We start from the raw sequence: 20,407 nt of genomic DNA on the forward strand, positions 1-20,407 counted from the left end.
TCCGTGATCGCTTTTTCACGTGCCATTGATTGCCAGGGTAATCCCATTGCCAAATCCTTCGGTATCTGAAAGCCCGGGCAATTGTTATTTTTAAAGCTTTAAACCACAGACTGTGCCTCCTGAAACCCTCAATATTGACTGTGCCAGCTCTTAGGTTTCACTTTTGAACGTTTATGGAGATTTGGGGAGTTTCCAGCCCAGCAAGCAGCAGGGCTTGTTCAACTTAAGGCAGACACTTCCAAATCTCAGTGGGAGCAGGGCACACATGTTTGCAATTATCATATAAGAATAAAAAAAACACCCAAAACATTCTTAGAGGTTTCCAGACTTAGGCCTAAGTGTTTACAAAACTGGTTTCAGCTTTTAAGAATGTATTTCCTGGCTTTGAAGCGGATGCCCTTGACTTCATGGGACGTTGGATGTGATCCCTGAGTGCTCCTGGAGCTCCAGGGTGGGTCAGAGCAGGGGCTGATACCCAAAGCTCCAAAGGCTGTGCCAGGGACAGGAGGGCTGTCCCAGCCTGCCAGCCCCATGGACTGCAGTACTTTTTTAAGGGTTGTTTGGGGGTTTTTTTATTCCATTCCGTAGGATACAAAATGCTGCGCTATTTTCCAGTCTCTGGGGAGGTTTTGGCCAGCCCCAGTTAGGAGGCACTTTTGTATTCAGTGGTGTAAGAACTGAAAACTTCAGAGTATCCTCAAAATCACAGTGGGGAAGCAGAGACAGTGTCCTCTCTTGGGACACCAGTGCTGGATCACTCCCTGATGTGCCTTTCTCCATGTTTTTTCCATAGCCATTATAAACACCATAAACAAGCACCAGTCCAATCAGTCTAGATAGACTTTATTGTATATTAACGTTTGTATATTAACGTTTTAAATATATATTATGTCCTTTTTGCCCTCTGTTTTTTTTCTTCTTCCATTAGCAGAGAAAACTGCCGTTATATTTTATTTCCCTTCACTCCAGTACTTGATGTACCTCCACAAAAACCTGCAGTTATTCCATAAAATCAGTCACTGAGGTAAATAATAACAATCTTATCCCATAAACCTGCTGAAACTGTTGAAATACAGCAAAAGATTAGAGCAATCATTATTAATATAAACTATAAGAAAACAGAACATTAGTTAAATCTGTTACAAAAAAGGATTTTTTTTTTTTTCCAAGATGGTTTTAATTTCGAATAAATAACAGAAATATTTTTTCTGGGAACATGAAGGATAGCTTTATAGCCTCAGTCTATCAGAAATAATGCCCCACTGGCTCTGTTCTCTGCTGCACACGCTGAAGAGCTCAGACTCCAAAGCACCAGCTTATCTTCTTCAGATACAGGCTGAAAATACTGATAATGAACATTTCATAAAAGCACAAAGACCTTTATCAAAGGGAAGAATGCATAATGCATTTTCAGCATTTTTATTATTATTATAGCACTTGCCTTTACACAGTTATTATTTGATGTTTAGGTTTGCTTGAGAGGAACATCTGAAAAAGATCTTCTAAGTCAAATCCAATGCTTTTAAAAGGCACTTAATGAATTTTTCTTGCTGTGTTTATGTTAGAGGTTATTTGTTTGGAGATCATCTGTCATTTTTTAGTACAAAACATTTGAATTTTTTAAGTCTATTAGTGAGATTACTTGTGCAATGGGTGTATTTTTCCCCAGACTTGCAGGAGTCTCCTAGATGTTGATTTAGTGCTTTTGAAACCTGCCTGGCTGCTCTGGACACCATTTTTTTTCTAAATTGGTGGAGATAAAGACCCAGTTTTTGCAGAACATGCCTGATGTGTGTGTACACACCAGCACAAGGACCTGGGCATCCTCAGCCCCTCTGTGCTGCTGGGACATGGAGAAGTTTGCAAAATCCCCATGGGAACAGAGGTTTTGACCTCTCCATGGGCTTCTTTTGAATTAACCCACTGTGATTAGATGGAGCCTCCCAAAATACCCATCATCTGGGCTGTGGAGAGCAAGATTCTGGTTTTTTCACGGTAATACTAAAAATCATTTTTTTTTCCCCTTACTATTGATTCCACCCTATAATTTCCTGAGGAATTCCTGTAAGATTTCCCTGAGGAGCTGCACAAGGGAGTGGACAATCATTTTCAGGTCAACTCAAATACATCATCTTAATTATATACAGCAAATTTTCATGCCCACTAGTCTCACCTCATGATGTGAGAGGCAGGAGGCTGACACAGCACCGGAGCCACTCCACCTGTCATGCTTCTCCTGCACATGGGGGAAGTAAATAAAAGCAATGCTGGGATCAGGAAGGGTTCTGTGCTTCCCTCAGCCTTCCCAAGCTGGTGCCCTGCTGGTCCATCACTGCAGGGTGAGGTCTGGGAAAACCACTGGGAAGGGTGGATCGTTTTCCACCGGGGGATTCAGTTCAGGCACTCTTCTACATCACCCTGACAATTGAATTTAACTGACAGAATACTAAACCATGTCACATTTGTATTAAAATTAAATAGTAAGGACCAGACATCTGAAAATCAGGCAGGGGTTTATTATTTTTTCTCCCTTTTTAGTGTCTCTTTTAACATTACAAAGGCTGCCAGAACCTGAGTGGTTTCAACACAGAAAACGTCACTTTAAATAGAGAAGTTTATCACTTCAGCTCTCCTTTGCCTCCCTTCTCTGACCAGTGGGTGTCTGGCAGCACAACTTCATCTCTCATTAGCACCGAGGCAAGAGATGAGGCCGTGCTTGGGCGATCTGACAGTTCAGGCCCTTGTTTTTACAGATTGCTTTCAGCAGCTGAACTTGTCAGACATTTTAGGTAGAAAGAGCAGAAATGAGTAATGGAAGTATCTGATTATAGCCATAAAATTCACCCAACCCCAGAAGGACGCATAGCTGCTCCAGAAAAACCCAGGCAGGTATTTGAAGGTGTTTGCAGACTCTGGGGCTGCCAAGGTTGCTGCCAGCAGTAATAAACTCCCATGATCCGATGCCAGCGTATGCCCAGCCCAGCCCAGCCAGCTGTATTAGCTGGGAGAGGTGTGGAGGGCAGAAATTCCCTTTGTTGATTTTCACTCCCAATGGCAGGGTCTGCACAGAAACCAAATAATCCAGGGCTGTCACTAAATCTTAATTCTATTGCTGTTCCCTTGGGGAATTGGCGTGAGTGGGGTTTTCAGCACTCCTCGGGGTCTCTCTGGGGAACAACTGTGTTCTGAATCCCCATTGCATTGCTATACCAGATAAAGCACTTAGACCTCTGCCTTTGGCAACCAGGAGAAGCAGAAGTGGCCAGAAAACCACAGAATCATAGAATAACCTGAGGTGGAAGGGATTTACAAAGATCATTGAGGCCAGCTCCTGCCACTGCACAGGACAACCCCAGGAATCACACCCTGTGCCTCAGAGTATTGTCCAAATGCCTTTTGAACTCTGGTAGAGTTGAAGATGTGACCACATCCCTGGGGAACTGTTCTAGTGCTCCACCACCCTCTGGGTGAAAAACCTTTCCCTAATACCCAACCTAAACACAGGGAAGCCTCTGCAGCACTGGCCCATCTGTTCCTCTGTCATCTGAGCCAGCTTGGTTTCACTCCTCAAGGTGTGGGAGTTCAGGAAGCAGAGGCTTTTCTCTTTCCTGGCCTGAATTTTACCTTTTTCTCACATTTTGACAGCACTGACAACACCTCTGCATTTTGCTGTGTTTCTGCAACAGACAAATGGGGATGGTTTCAGTCTAGGATTGAAGCAGGAGGGATTTCTCCTCCAATGCTCAAACTCCTAAAAGTGGGTATGTGTGTCCTGGAAGGAGAAGGATGGTCTGATCATGGTGCATGGACACGTAGAGGAATGTCATGAAGCCAGACAGCACTGGACTGCCTCCAAATGCTGCTCTCAGTTTCTTCCCCAAGTTAATAGGCGAGTGGCCACATCTCCAGCCAGAGGTCAGACTGACCTTGGAAAATGTAGGCAATGCAGCTCACCCGGTTTGTAAACTGAGTCCAACACCAGGAGCTGTAAGATGAGGTGGCCCAAGACAGAAACCTCAACCCCATGACCTGACTTGGTCAGCCCTCCATGACCCTGAGACAACTAAACCCACACTTTATCATGAAACAGCAGATCCTGTGTGCTTTTGTGGTCATCCCAGCCAAGGTCAAACTGGCACAAGGGGTTTAATGCTGAGGCTGATTGAAAAATTTCTGTTTGTTGAGCTGACTGAGAGGCTGAAGATGCTGGAAGGAGGAGAGCCAAGGCTGACACAGAGCAAGGAAAAACTAATGGCTTTTAGTGTTTCTCTTTTATTTTGCCCAGTTACTTGGAACACCTTCCTTTGATGATGCTTTATGCCCTTTTTGCTTTATGGCAATTACCTCTGATTGTTTCAAACTATTCTCATTCAGAAACAAAGCACGATTATCTCTTTCCAATGTTTTTCGCGGGTTTTTGATTTCAAATCCATCCAATAAACCCTATGTGGATTAATGAGCCTGCCAAGGCAGTTCTTAGGCAAAAGCAAAGGCAAGGAGACATTCCTGCTTTTGCTGCAGCTCATCAATGCCCATCAGGCACCTCATGCTGCTATTCCCTGCAAATAATAGGAAATGGTCCCAAAGAGTGAGTGCTGCCCTAGCAGGACCCTTTTTTCCCAGTTATCAGAGGACACCTGATGGTATTAGCAGCAGCAGAGCAGTGGTGTTTCATCTCCTGTGGTTTATGTGCAATTACAGGAAGGGCAGTTCATGCCCAGCGCTGCCAGCAGCGGTGCCTGCTCCACCACGTTCGGTCCCGCTGCCAGCACCTCCCTGCCTCCCATCAAAGAGAAACGTGAGGAGCTGCTTCACCTGATCTGAGGGAAGCTTTTGACACAGTTAACTGTAGCATATTAATTAACAAACTTCAGCACTGAGGCTCCTCTGATGCAGCTCTCACAGGGTTTCACAGCTGAAGTGAAGGAGGAGGAGGGAGGGGATGTTCCCAGCTCTGGGTCTGTCACCTTCACAGAGATACAGCATCCAGGTACAGCACCGGGGTGCTGGGAGGGGGTGGAACTGCAGCATTCCCCCTCACCTGGCCATCCTCACCCTTGTGTTATCTTGCAGCCCTGGTATCCCACAGAGGGGCATCTGACTGTGATTTCTCTGTGAATTTCTAAGGAGACAGGGTTAGAGCAGGGGCTGCCTGGCCCTTGTTGCCCCACATCCCAGCTTGGCTGTGTCCATATTTAGACCCATTGTGCTTCCGTGGTCCTGTATTCCTGCAGAAACCTAAACCAAGGGAAAATGGGGCAGTGGATGACAGCAATGTCACCGTGGCCCCAGTGCACAGCAACTGCAGGCCACGGAAATTGGGTCAGCTTCTTCTGGTGTAAATCAGCACTCCTTTGCTGAAGCCAGCGGAGTTAAAAGAATGCAAGAAAGCCCAAAATTAGGTCAATCAGATGCACAGCTCCTTTTATGCAGCAACGTAACCCTCTTCTTTCTTCCTACTATTCTGCACAGTCAAGTAGGTCAGAAGTATCTCCTGTCAGGCAGCTGGGTCCACTGAGGTAGCTCTGAAATATTCTCCAAATCAGTGGAACATCAGGAAAAGACATCCCTGTCCCCTCCTGCCACCGTGGTCTCTGATCACAGGTGTGAGGGGGAACAGGCTCTCAGGGGAGGTTGATGAAGGTAAGGATTAAAATACCCCAAAAGTCTTAGTCTGGGTTTAACCAGGCAAGAGGTAACTCACATTTCTAAATACCCCATTTGTAGCACTTGCCTTCTGGGCAGGGTTTTGCCATGGTCTGTGCTTGCAAGGGACATCACAGCCACGATGAGGGGCTATGCTGCTGGCCCCCAGCAACCCCTGAGCCACCTGCACTGGAGCCTGGTCCCCGTGTGAGCAGTGGGATGTGCTACTGCAGGGTCCCACAGCTTCCAGTGCCACTGGTGTTGGGGCATGCTTTCATTCCCAAATGAGTGCTAGAATAATTGAACCAGACCTCTCCTCAGAAAGCAGGGCAGCAGCTCCTCTATTTCTCTGCAGGCCTCTTATACACAACCTCCTGTAGATATTTTACACGCCTTGAGCCAATGAGACCAAAACAACTGCTAACACCCACTGGAAAAGTAGCATAATTGAAACAAACTGGAAATAACATTATTAGTGAAGCAACCCGGCTTCCTATTTTCATTCACCAGGAGCAGTGCCAAAAGGTAATTCTGAAGCTGGAGAAACTCTGTGAAGAACCGTGGTGGAGTCAGCAGAGCAGCGCAGGGAGGGTGAACGTGGGTGAGAAATTGTCTTGAATCGCTGAACACGTTGTTTGAGCTATAATGATTTTGTGATTCTGACTGAGAACTTTCTGGCTGAATCATAAAATAAATAAGGGTCCTGAAGCACCATGGCTTTGTACCAGCAGCCAAGGAGATGAAATCATGAGACTTTCAAAACCAGAGCTGCTCCCAAGTTTGGCAACTCCCCTCTGCGGTAAGGAATGAAAGCTGTGTGCCAAGTCAGTCACAAATTATAAACAGTCCGAGAAACGGTGATTTCTTCTGCACCCAGCCTTTTTCAACATTCTCTTCTCTTAAATTGTTCCACATCTTTTGCCTGCCTTACCTCGTGCCTATGTGTAGTCTCTAGAGGTCTGCAAACATCTGAAGTAGGTAACTAACACGTGTTAGCACCAGTTCTCCCCCTGGGTGTTTATGGAGTGTGACAGGATGGATTGTGAGGGGTCTTAATTGCTTATCACACTGAGACACTACTGTAGTCACAACACCCATGTGAGACACTGATAGTAGCAATAAGACTTTGGTCCAACAGCACTAAAAATGAATAATACTAATTTCTACAATTATTTACCACTCACAAGCAAATTACTCATCTCTTTGCCATACCTGAGACAGCAGATGCCACAAAATACCTTCAGTGCCATCTAGCTACTAAGTTACTTGGAGAGATAAATCTGCAACTTGCACTAATTGCCATAAGGCCCATCAGTGGCAATGTCCTGTTGCAGCAGCTGATGCTCTGCCCTCAGGGGTCTAATCAGGATGGTAATGAAAGCCACAGAGATAATTCACAACCAGAGAAAACTCTGCTTTAAATGGATGCTTATCTAAAGTTCTGCAAAGTGAATTCCTCAGAATGATGACTAAATGAATAAATAACTACATGGACCCTGAACCCACAGGATATTTCCTTCCACTTGTAAAGGCACTTCAGTATCTCCAGTCCCTCTGAACGTTGCCAAGAAGGAGCAACAGCACTTTTGTGGTTTAGCTTTAGTTTCATGGAGACGTGAAGAAGCTATGAAAAATACTCCCTTTGCTTTCTACTTGCCTTGAGTTTCATGTCCATCTCTATATCCATCATGTTCCAGGACCTGTGTATCCACCATGGAGTTACTGGAGTATTTTTATCCCTGATCGTGTCTGAAGTGCTGGATTTTTTATAGAAGATACAATAACCTTCAAAATTGCACAGACCTGTTTCACTGGTGGTGGCTCCACTGGCTGTCTGTGATGAGTGCACCCTCAATTATGTCCACACTGCAGCCAAGTGTGTGTTGTGCCACGCTGGTGGCAGGCTGGGAAGTGGGGGCTTACTGAGGGATACAGCAGACATGTAGATTTCCCTAGATAACTAACTCTGAACAGAGCTGCTTTTTCACTTTTTCCACCCCTGGCCCAGACTTAGGACTGTTGCCAGGCGTTTTGGTGTGTCCTGGACCAAGTTTCTTAGCAAAAAGCTAAGAGAAGCAAAACAGAATTCATGTCAAAGAGTGGCTGTTTTTATGACATACTGTATTTCGGTGAGGTTATTCCATTTATGGTGTGATTTGTCCAGATAAAACCTGTCTAGAAATGACTTTATGGTCTGGGTATGATGCTGATACAGGATGCATGTGTGCTTGTGCTCCCACAATGTCAAACAGCAACGCTTGGACAAGGATCAGCTCCAGGGATGGAGCAGGCAAGTGTCCCTGCCCAGTCTGCAGGTCAGACCCTGCTCTGGGTACACACTCCTGGGAAGGTGAAATCAGTCACACTGAGGGAAGATTCCCTGGCTGTGGCAGCAGCACACATCTGGCAATGATGCCAAACCCACTGATGGCAGCAGGACGTGTGTCAGAAGAGATCAGTGCCTGTTGGAGCAGTGAGGACTTCCTCTCTCGAGGCTCTCTACCTTAATGCTGGAGAGTTTATCCAGGCCAGACCAGATTATCATGGAATCACAGAATCATCAAGGTTGGAAAAAAACATCAAGTCCAACCATTATTAACCCAGTAACACCATGTTCACCATTAAATCATACTTTCAGGTACCACATTACATACACATGTATGTAAATCATACATTCAGGTGTTTTTTTTGCAAATCTCCAGGAGCAAACAGCACCAGCCATTACAGGGAGCCCAAGTCAGCTTCTGCTGGCTGACAATCTGTCTGTAACGTCAAAGTCAGTGCAAAAGTTTTTGGAGCATATTAGTAATTGAAACTAGTGCTGAGGACGATACTCATTTCATATGGATGAACCTCAGCAGTGTGAAGTGGGTCTTATAAAGAGCATCTGCGTGGCACCTACAAGGAGAATTTTAATTGTTCCTTAAAGCTTTCACAGCAAAAGGCAGACCTGAGCATGGCAAAAAGCTGGCAGTTCAAGCAGAGAACGCCTGCAGCCCTCAGGTGTCCCTCTGAGCTGAAATTAACATATAGACACTTAAATAAAAATGAGCCCAGCACAGGAACCTGACACCACATCTCACTCCAAGCCCTGCTGATTTACACCAGCCAAAAAGAGACCTGACCTGCAGGGCCAAACCTGGCCCATGGCTATGTCCCGGCAGCTGCAGTAATTTAGAAGCTCTGTCAGTGTCAGTCACCAGTGGATCTCGTTGAAAGCCAGATTTATCTTGTAATCTGCACTAGAGGCGTAAACTGCTACTGCTGCTCCCACACAAAATAAATCAGCCCAACGCAGCCCAGAGCTGGTGGCTGCGAGCTCCAGCCCTCACTGTGATTTATACATCCTTATGTTAAAGTCAGCAGTGGCCAAACGTGGGCAGGGACCTTCCCATCTCACCTCCAGGCAGAGGGACTCCAGCAGCAGGGGCAGGGGGGACCTGCCTGTCCTGGGGTCAGCCTGATCCGGGCTTCCAGTGCCTGGCCAGAGCTTCCCGAAGCTGAGGGAGCAGGAGCGAGCGCTGCTGTGAGGAGGGTGACTGAGCAGCGCTGCTGTCCTGCCTGGGGAGGGGACCCTGCTTTGCCGGGGGAATGCCTGAGCACACGGGGTTAACTCAGCCTTCAGGCTCATCGGTATTTTAGGCATCTTCCTCTGGTTCTGAAACAGAGGCTGACAAAACTCAGGAAGAAAGACAATAGTATAATGCACCCAAATGTAGTCCCAAGGAGCGTAACCTCCAACTCTTCACATCCCTACTGTGAGCTTATGATTTTCAGTTCTCCCCTTTGGGATTTTTTTCTTATCACACAACATAAAGAACATTGTTTTCTCTTTCAGTCCTGCACAGCACACACTGCCACTGCCCTGGCACTGCCCTGGCACATTCCCTCTAGAGACAAAGCAAAAGTCCCAGCACGTGGGTGAATTCTGAAGCCCACCCAGCAAAGGGAGCACAGGATTTTGGTGTGCATCAGCAAATTGGTGATTGCCACACTTCCAACCAGGGCCACAGCAATGAGGTTTTGGCAAGTGGTGACCCAGGAGCCAGAGGAAAGACGATGCTGTTTTCCTGGTTGGTGGCAGCCCGTGAGAGCCCACCCTGATGAAACAAGGATCCAAGTGTTGTGCTGGAGTCTGCGCATTCCTTGGTGTCGGGTGAAGCCACAGGGGCTTGGCAGAGCAGCCACAGCTACACCCAGTCCCTCCACAGATACTGATGGAGTCTCAGGCAGCAAAATAACACCCTGGCAGTGCCAAAAGCCACAGCGATTAGCAACGGTGTAAGTAATCAAATAAAAACTCTTTTCCACAGCCGAATGACCAGATTGTCAAGCATGCAAAGAGTAGCAGCTAAAATTGATTGCAGCTCACATGGATAATTTCTGTCAGAATTATGTTATTGTATTAAAACAGTGATGCATATTGTATGGCCGTGCATTTCTGCAATAAACATTTCACATTTAATTTAAAAATCTATGAGTCATTAGAAAAGTTCTCTCATTATGTCACACAGACCTTTATTGAGTCAACAGTAGAAGAGACTTTAACAAATAAAGTTCAAGGAGTCACATGGATGTGAAATGCCTGAGCTGGGAATGGGAGTGTGACCTGAGCACCGTGTGACAGTGGAACAGCCCATCCTGGGAGCCATGTGCTATACAGAACATGGACATCCCTGCTTGCACTGGAGGCTTGTTGTGCAACAGGCTTGTAGTAGCAGAGGAAAAATCAGCGTGTCTGATCCTGAAGCCCTTGCATAGGTTTAACTTCCATGAGGTTGGACTGGCACTTGCAACACAGGTATAATTGCCAGCTAGGTGGAGGGTTGCATCAAACATGCAGCAAGGGTGATTTCCATTGGCACTTGCTGTGAGCTGAGGGTCTGCAGTCACTGCGTTTTACAGCAGGGAGACTCACTCATTCTGATTAAACTCACCTCCTCCCTGTGTTGGGAAATCTCTCCCTGCCACTCATGGAAACCTTTCGCACTTCCCAGAGGCCTTTTTCCCTCTGTAGTCATCCGTGGTTCCAATGTGGGCATCAGCACCACATGAGAACAGCCAAATGGATCTCGTTGTTTGGGTCCTTTCTCCAAGCCCTCTGTACTGACAGCAGCTGCTGCACTCTGCTCGCCGCATCTCAGCAGCGTGGATCAGCTGGACTCGACTGTGAGCTCGGCCAAAAAGTGGAGCTCAGTGCTTGATTCAATGTGAAAACCACCATCAGCTGGGGACCAGGTCTGGACAGGCAATGCAATTTTTTTGTCATATGGAAATGGGCTGATCAAAGTGCTGCTGGCAGGTAGCGTGGTCGGGCAGTGCTGCAGAGTGCTCGGCAGGCCCGCAGGAAACCACAGGGCCCTGAAATGAGCATGTGTTTGCCAGAGTCAGCAAAAGCAGCCTACAGACCTGAACTTCATTATTTCTTATTTCATACACTCTTTAAACTGATCTCTTCTTTACCTTCCCCCAACTTTTATATCCTTGAATTTTACTGGGTAATCTTTCCCCTCCGTGGACAAGAAAGGTTTTAGAAGCTTTAAGATAATAAAAGCATTGGAAAAAAGGAAAGAGATGGGGCTTTCAGGTACTGTGCAATGGCAATTTGGAGACAGAAGTGCTATTTCTGGTGCTGATGTCACTCTGCCTTGGGAACCCTTCCTCCATCCTTTCCTGCATGAGGGGCTCATGCTGCCACCTTCTCTGCAGAGGCACTTATTGCCCATCCAAGCACTTCACACAGCACAGAGGAGGTGTTTTCATTACATGCAGGAGGAACCAGAGATCTCTGTTGCTATCTAAACATTAGCAGCTTTAATATTTGCTGTTCTCAGGGTCCTGTCCAGCAGCCCGTGGAGTTTTCCACATGAAGACAAAAAAGTCGATCAATACTGAGCACAGCCACACCATGCTATTCATTCCTCCCTGAGAGGGGGTTTTACCAAAGCTGAATCACAGCAAATGCCTGCAGAAATGATAGTGATTCCAGACTTTAGTGGATATCACTGAGAAACAGAGTGGTCCTATGGATTTTCCACCTACCATCAGTTACTAGCAACACAACATACTTCACTCCTGAGATGCACACTTAGGGTTGGGTTGAAAACAGATAAAGGAGAGCAGAGCATGGTGGTGTTTGTGTGTGATCAGCACAGGAGCCAACACAGCAAGAAAGGCACTGGGCAGGGTCCATCCAGTGATGCTCAGAGCCAGGGCTTTGCCCACTCCTCCTGGAATATGCTGCTCAGTAAACGGAGAAAATGCCACAGGGAGTAACAGCAGAGCGAAGCATGGATCAGATAAAGACTAATGGCACGCTGCTCTGACGCACAAGGCGTGTAGGGAGCTCCTGCACATGGTGCCAAAACCTCACTTAAAAAATGCCTTCACTAGAGCATGGGGATAATAATCTGCTCCTCAGTGTTTGAGATGAATGGAGGATGCCTCACCATGCCTGTCTTGGCAAGGAAATGGCCTCACCTCCCCAGTGGCTCAAGTGAGGGTTTGCTCAGCTCAGAGGGGGATTGGCAGCCTGGACCTGGCAGATGTGTTGCTGTTGTTAATCATGATCACAACTGACATGAAATGTGCGTCAGCAAGGCTTCCCTTTCCACCTTGAAAACCACCCCAGTGGTCCCAGTTGAGTGCCTGGGACACCTGAGGCCAGAGCCAGCCAGCACCACCATAAGCCCTTGGATCTGGCACCACCATAAAGCCCTCAGTACCAGCAGCTCTAATTTGGGCAATTTGTGTGAATGATGGGTGCCCTCATATAGCCCGTGGGGATTGGGCTGTGCAGTAGGACACGAGAGAGAAGAAAACAGAGGCATCAGTGTGTGTGTCTGTCTGTGTGTGTGGCAGTTCAGGCACCACGTCACATCCCTGCTTTATTTATTCCATGAAGTATAAAACCACACAGAAGATGTTTGAGGTTATCTGAATCTTGAACTCCTAAACAAATGATCAACTTCTGACTAATTTCTAAGAAACTCGGGCTTCTGTGACCAAGCTTCCTTTACAGTCATCAGTGAATTTTAAATTACAAGCTGAGAGGATGTAATTTTCAATGAAAGACGACTCCTGTGCATTTTGTGGGTTTGATTTAGTAGCTGGAAGATGATACTGAAATATTTGAGTCTATAACAATTAATGAGCATATTCTGGGGCTTATAGCTGCATCACAGTTCCTACCATGGGTCTCCTTTGTTTTTTTTAACTGCTAACAAACACAGAGGTTGTGTATCTCCCCACCCAGTAGCTGCCTCCACATTCATGCTAACTTTAACAAGACTCACTGTTTTCCAAGGCCCACGAAAGGCCTTGACCTATAAAATTCAATTTCAAATGGTAAAAATCCCCTGGCCACTGCAGACGCTGGTGACAAACTAATGTGTTATGTTCCATAACGGTCTGTTTTGAGTACTGGCTTGACCTGTAAGTGTTCTAGATACAACCTGACTAAAATGGGTTTTATTATTTCCCATTAGTGCCTGCCGCAAGAAAATCAACGGGCAGTCCACAGGGGAAATAAAAGTATTTTCTCCTCTAGATAGCATCTGCTGCAAATGTAAACAGACCCTTTCCCATCTCTCTCCTCCTTTCAGTTTCTTTCCAACCCTCTGATGTGATCAGATTTCCCAAGATACGTGCTTTTGTTGCAAGTCCTGAGGCAGGGTGAGGGCAGGAGATGCTCCCCCACCCCACAGGACCTGCTGCTGTGGTTGGGTGGTGCTCCATCAAAGCCCTGGCCCAGCAGCTGGCCAAGGAGATGGCCTCTCATCGTGCTGAACTGGCAGCACCAGAGGAGGACTGTGGCTGAGCGGTGTTTCCCATACTTGCAGTTGGACTCACTGACATCAGGAACTTTATTTTTCATAGAATTGTAGAATGGTTTGGGTTGGAAGAGACCAAATGCCCCTGCATTTGGCTGATGGCACTCCTGTCCTGGGGTCAGCTGCACTCAGGCACCTTGGCCACACAGGAACACCCAGCAGCTCCAGCCTGAGCCTGCCCAGTGCTGCCTACACACCCCAGGACCAGCACAATCCCCCTCAGGCTGTGCTCCCTCCTGGCTTTTTCTGCCCTTCATCCTCACTGCTTCCCAGCAGTGCCACCAAACTCGTTTGCCTTCTCATTTCCCAAAACTTTTTTTCTTTTTAAGGCAAATTATGCAGTTAAAAAAATCCCCTAGCATTAAAACCTGCCTCACGTCGTCATGTCTCAGTAAAACAATGACATTTTCCCCTCTTTGATGCTCAGATCTAGCTCTGCAGGAAATTTTACTACCATGACTCTTTCATCTCTCTCCTGGTTTGAAGATAAATGATCCTTGGACTCTTCTGGACCCACATAAATCACAAAAGCAATCTACTAAGAGAGCTGCCTGTGGCACCGACTTCAGCTGGAATTGAAAAGGACAGTCAAAAATATCCATAGTGCTTACACAAGGAGTAAGAGAGCTGGGGTAATCCAATGCCTTCTCCTTTTGGCAAGCAGGGTCCATGGCATGGAGAAGGGGACAATAGTAGGGACATGGCAATGGGTGAATGACAGCCCTGGGATATCAATCTTGGAGACACCAGGGATCACTGGAGAGAAACCACAAAACTGAGCAACTTCTGAGGACATGGCATTTGCATCCAAAGACAAACAAGTCCTGGTTCATTGCTGGGCCACCAAATTTGGTCCTGGGGGTCAGATGCTTGTGACACCATCCCTTTACTTGCACATCTAGCTTTACTTGCAACTTAAAGGGGGTTTGCCCCTAATCACTATCTGAACAAGGGACAATGCCAGAGAGATGGCACCTTTGGGGACTCACGTTTGGGAGTCAGGAGAGGCAGCTCACCTGAGGGTCCAAAGCGATGGAGAAGACAACCATAGCACCAGAAACTTGGCTTGAGAGTAGGGTGATAGCCTCCAGATAAGACTTCTCCTGCCTGGAAACTCCATGAGAAACCACAGGGAAAAAAGGACAGCATATTACCTGGGGAAAAGTACAGGGTGTGTCCCACATTGCCTCGCTTGAGGCAGATTTGGCCTAACTGGAGCAGGGAGCATGTTTGGTTAATATCCCGTACACTGAGCCTGCTCGGGAGATGGCTACAGGATGGACAACGATGGCCAGCACTCAGCATGGCTTCATGGGGTAAAGGAGAGCCTCTGCTCACAGGGTAAAGGAGATCCTCTGCTGCACAAAGGTTTAGGTGCAACTGAGAGTGTGGTCCTTGTCCCCAGGCACAGCTTCACCCTGGAGCACCCCGGCAGGCTGCAGCTGCAGAGAATGCTGCTCCAGCAGCTGCTGCTCCAGCAAGCAACTGCTCCTGGGTGACTTGTGCTGTCCCATGGGTGGGGTGTGGGCTGCAGAGCTATTTTTGTGTCTCACCTCACTTTCACCCGAGTACAACTGGATACCACAAGCCCCATCAGCCCTGAGCAGAGTGTGCACAGCACTGCTCATGCAAAGCACGGTGTGCTTGCAGGCAAGGAGATGAGGTTTCTCGCTTCTTTTTTTTTTTTCCTTAAGCAAATTTTTGAAGCTCTAATTGCCAAGTAGTTGTGTTGCTCATTACTCCTTGAATTTGGGAACATCTGCTGAAATCATTCATGCAGGGTTGCTCCCCATTAACACAGGTGTTATCTTGAAACTGGATCTAACACAGATGCCCCTGACACTCTGCTCCTTCCAGTTTGATACAGCACTTAGTGATCCTGTTTCCAGTCATAACATTCCAATCCACACCAAAATCATTTGAGTGCATACATGTACCCAGCTATTAAACAGTTTTTTACTACAGTAAAGCACCACCACCCAGCAGGGACCCCCTTAGCAGTGAGGGTGGGATGTGGGGACACTTGGCCTAAAGCATTATGGATCATGCCCCTCTGTTGGTATTGCACAGCCATCTCCCACTTTTCCATCTGCTTTATTCAACTCTGACCACCTTCCTATTAGAGGTGCAGAAACAGGAGCCAGGATGTGTCATAAGAGATGTTTTTTTGAATAACTATCCTTTTTTCCATCATAGAGCTGCGAAGAGAAACAGCATCTCTCTTGAGTTCTTAGCCCTTCTCATGAAATAATGAAATCAATAACTCAAAGCTCTAAACCCTGCAGGTTTAGGGATTCCCATGCTTGGATTTCTCTACAGGAGGCTTGTGAAAATCAGGCCTGATTTTCACAGCTGCTTGATTTTTCCCTTTTCTGACTTGGAAAGGCTTGGCAGTGTTTGCATTGCATTTTACACATGTGGAATTACTGATCTAATTTTGGTTTCTTCCATCCTTTTATTTGGGTACAGACAAATAACATCCTTTCGCACAGCGTATTTGTGGGAAATGATAAAAGGACGTCAGCTCAGAACAAAACCTCATGAGCAGGAGGACAACAGACGGAGGAACTGGTCTGAAAAGAAATGGATGGAAAGACAGAATCAGGAGAAGAGAAGGGGATGAACAACTCCAGTAGGGTATTGCACATGAGGAAAGCAGAATGCCAGCTGTGACATTCTGTTCTCTAAAAGACTGATTTTCACAAAGTTTCTGTATCCCTGTTGACACTGTGGTTGCTGGCACCATTGGACTCTGCTCCCCTGAAATTAAGCTCCTTTAGGCTGGAAAAGACTTGCCATCATCGAGTCCAACCATTAACCCAGCACCAGTGGTGCCACAGGGGAGGCTGGCAGGGCAGGGGTGTTAACCTAGAGATGAAGTCAGAGTTGTGCACTTGAATGTCTTTTCACAAACCAAGTGTGTTGATTTGGCAGAAATTTTCTTATCCTTTGGGTGGTTTTCAATGAGAAAAATACAGCTGGGCTTCAAGGCTTACTGAGTTGCTCAGGGAAACAAGTCCTGCTGCAGTCCAGCAGCCAGGCCTAGCTAGTGGCCAACATCAGCTGTCCTGCTCCTGTGTTTGGGAAGGGTTTTCAGAGTTGGAGAACCATAGATGCAGCCTTCATCCCATATTCAGTTGTGTGTTTGTGATTTACCATGCAAACTTCTGTGGGCTTTAGGGTGAAGTTTCATTAAAATGTCCTTTTTCCCTAACTCCAGAAGATGGTTACAAAACACTCTGAAATTTGTTTTTCACTCGTTAGGGATTCCAGAACTTTGTGCTCATCTATCTTATGTTATTTTTCTTTCTATTTGTGGTTTTGAGGTCATGGCTTCAGAAATGTTAACTCTTCAAGTAAAGTTCTGAGCCAAAACCAAATTCTTCTTGGAGAAAATACTGACCTTTCCACTGGTGCCTCACAACTGAAAAACATGGAAATGGATACATGGTAATTGATCTCTCCTCTGGTCAAAAGGTACCTCAGCAAAGTTACGTCCTCATGGAAAATGCTAAATGATAGTGTTGGGTGGACAGTGCAAAAAAACTGTCCCACAAATATTTTCTTTTCTTAAATCTGCTTGGCTCTGCTCATGGCTCACCAGAGTTTATTTTCCACAAATATTCTAATAAGAGCTTGTTGGCAAGAATATACATAGAAACTGCTCAAGGTAACATCTGAGGAAACTATTTCTGAAGGGCTGTTTTAAGGCCAGCAACCCTAAACCCCTGCTATTTTCATGTTTTTGGAATTACCATCCCCACGGAGAGAGCAGCATTCCCCTTGGAGGAGGCCAGGCCGGGGGATGTGGCTCTGAGTCATGAGTCAGATCCTTGTTCTGCTCTAGGGAAGATGCTGATTAACCAGAGACAGCTGGAGCACTGAGACTGTACGGTCAGAGGAAGAAAGCTCTGCCCTGCTCCCTGCCTTATGTGAAGGCAGGAGAATCAGGGATCTCCTCTCCTTCCCCACATACAGATGACAGCTTACAGTGATGTCCCAGATGGTATTTCAGGCACAGCAGCAGTGAGGGCCCTGAACATGTAGGTTTGGGTCACTGGTCTGGCTGCATGCCACTGCCAAACCAGGGATAGCAAAATTCCCTTCCCTGAGCACTTAGGTGAACGAGATCCTGCTGGAGCAGGCTGCAACACAAATCCTCCAGGCAGTTTATATATAGCCTGAGAGAATCAAAGAACATTATTTTAAGTTCATGACCTAGTCTTCATATTCCTTATAGAAACCACAAGGCAGCTGGGATCAGACTTGCATTCACCTTCTCTTTCTGGAGCTTGAGCAATGAAGCAGATCCTCAGGGAAGCCCCACAGCAAACTGGTATTGCAGAACTGGCCTGCTGGGGCTCCATCTTCCAGCTCACTGCAGAGCTTGACATCTTCAACTCTTGGCTTCATTTTGATTCAGAAGAGAACAGCTGGAACTGTCCTCAAAACTAAAAGGAAGACCCTTCTGGATAGATCGCAGCATTTAATTTTTATTGAGACTCACTTATTTTCTATTATTATGCTATATAATAAACAGTAAAACTGGAACGCCATTCCAGAGTGAAAAATACAGAATCATAAAATCCTGAATTGAAAGGGACCTCAAGGATCACGGAGTCCAACTCTTGGCCCTGCACAGGACACCCCAGGAACACCCTGTGCCTGAGAGGATTATCCAAATGTTTCTTGAACTCTGTCAGGCTTGGGGCTGTGACCACTTCCCTGGGAGCCTGTTCAGTGCCCAGCCACCTGCTGAGTGAAAAACCTTTTCCTAATGTCCAGCATAAACCTTCTCTGACACAACTCCAGGCCGGTCCCTCAGGTCCTGCCCCTGGTCACCCTCCACTTCCCCTCATGAGGAAGCTGCAGACCCCCATGAGGTCTGACCTCATCCTCCTCTTCTCCAGCTGAACAAACCAAGTCATCTCAGCTGCTTTTATGGCTTCTACTCCAGACCATTCACCATCCTCATGTCCCTCCTTTGGATGATCACTAATAGCTTTACATCTTATATTGTGGCGCCCAAACCTGCACACAAGCTGCAAAAAGCATGGTAGCCTCCTCCTGTCATTGCTACTGATGCTACAGGGTGGAAGGGCCAGGCAAATAATTTTGGAACAGGAGATGTGAAGGGAAAATCACCAGCATTTTTGCAGAAATGTTGCCTGAAAGCATTTTAACAACTCTTGGTTTTTATTATCTCTCAAAAAATTAAAAGGGAACAAAGCTTAATCAGAAAAAAACAAAACTTACAGAAAAGAGTGTCTCTTGCAAAGAGTGACAATCACAAGCAGTTGTGATATTAGCAGCCACCCCTTCAGCATTCTGGTTACGTAGGCACTGAATGAGAAAGGCAGAAGGGTATGTTTGGAAAGGAAAGCAATTTTTCACAGGTTCCTCCCTCCACAGTGGGAGACCACAGACTGAGAAGAGCTGACTACCCTTCCGGTAGCAATAATGCAACCGCGCTATTCATAGCGAGACAGAAAAACACCAGCTGATTTTCTTTGCATCATAATCTGGTAACCTCGGAATTAACCTTGCTGGACACAGATCTGTTAACTTTCACCATGCTTCTTCCATTAAGCTAGTGAAGTCTGGGACAGAAATAGCTGCCCACAGCTGTTATGAATTGATATGTTCCCTGATGATGCTTGGCGCTGCCTGCAGAAAAAAAGTTTCTTATTTTATTCTCTGCCATGAAGTCAAGCTTTTTATTTCTTTCATTTTTTCTCTTTTTAATATTTTTTCATTGCAAACTGATGGTATTAGACTGCTGTGCTATGCTTTGCTTGGAATGGAAAGCAGACATGTTCCTTGAGTCTGCTCCACAATGGTAACTCCATACCTGATATTTTCGGTTTAGGAAAGGAAGGGTGGAGGGTGTTGGCAGGGCTGGGAAGTTACAAGTGCATCAAGTTACACTGGAGTATGCCCTGCAATTCCAGTGCTAACAGGGAGCTACAGACCCTGAGATGTCCCAGCCCAGCTGGCAATGACAGAAGGGCATCAATCCACTTGAGGCCACCACCCTGAGAACACCAGCTCACACACAGCGGCAGCCACGGGTTCAGTGTGTGCTCAGAACGGAAATCCCCAAATCTGCAAACAGCACAAAAACAACAAAATCCCCATATCTGCAAAGCCACCTCTGCGAACTGGTTTATGTATGTACCAAACAAATGCAGATCTTTAGAAATACATTAACACCTGCTTAGGACTGCTTGGGCCTGGCCACCCTGGCTGAAGGACACTGAAGCACTGGTTGAGTGTCACATCCACAAAGTAAACCTTTCATATATTTTGTTGAGCCCTGGTTGAAAAATTGACTTAATTACCAACAGTCAGATTGTGTCCTTGGGACATACAGCACGTTTCTAGAAAACAAAGTATGGGAAGGTGTTTAAAGTGAGAACAGTGACAGCAAAACCCACATGAACTCCTGACTTGCTGGCGAGAACATTTGTAGGGTACAGACAAAGCAGCCTGGGTGCCAGGATCATCTGCTCAGCACTTGGCAATGAGACACCCAGACACGAGGGACCTGCCTGCAACCGTCTGGATTGCAAAACACCCAAACCTGCCCATTCAAAGCCTCAGCATTTTGTGAGACTGCATCACTGCAGGGCATCCTGGGGTGGGAAACTCACCTGTCCACCCCAGATCCAGGAACCCCACTCTGTGTCCTGTGCTGTGCACAGGCTGTCCCCATGGGTGCTCTCCCAGCTGGCACAAAACCAGCTGCACTCCCCCACCCACAGATGGGATGGTGTGGTGTAAAACTCATCAGGGGCTTGGTTTTCTCCCTCGTTTCCAATCCTACCTTGATTTAGAACAAATGAAAGCATTGAGTGTCTCCAAAAGCTCCAAATAACTCATGATTTCTGATCTTATGCCCCTTGCTTCATGAATTGCTACTGTGTTTG

At 46.5% G+C, this 20,407-nt stretch overlaps 1 long non-coding RNA gene across 1 annotated transcript in view; it reads right to left on the minus strand.

Annotated features, from left to right (window-relative positions):
- Nucleotides 1-1,152: 1,152 nt before the first annotated feature.
- The window catches only part of LOC147651350 (uncharacterized), a 32,215-nt gene continuing 12,960 nt past the window's right edge, over nt 1,153-20,407 (minus strand). The window contains exon 2 of the long non-coding RNA XR_015274311.1: nt 1,153-19,145. This is a non-coding gene — a long non-coding RNA (uncharacterized LOC147651350). The remainder of the gene's footprint in view (nt 19,146-20,407) is intronic.

This window comes from Cyanistes caeruleus, chromosome 10 (assembly GCF_971803275.1).
Source record: "Cyanistes caeruleus chromosome 10, bCyaCae1.hap1.1, whole genome shotgun sequence".
Taxonomy (NCBI): Eukaryota; Metazoa; Chordata; class Aves; order Passeriformes; family Paridae; genus Cyanistes; species Cyanistes caeruleus.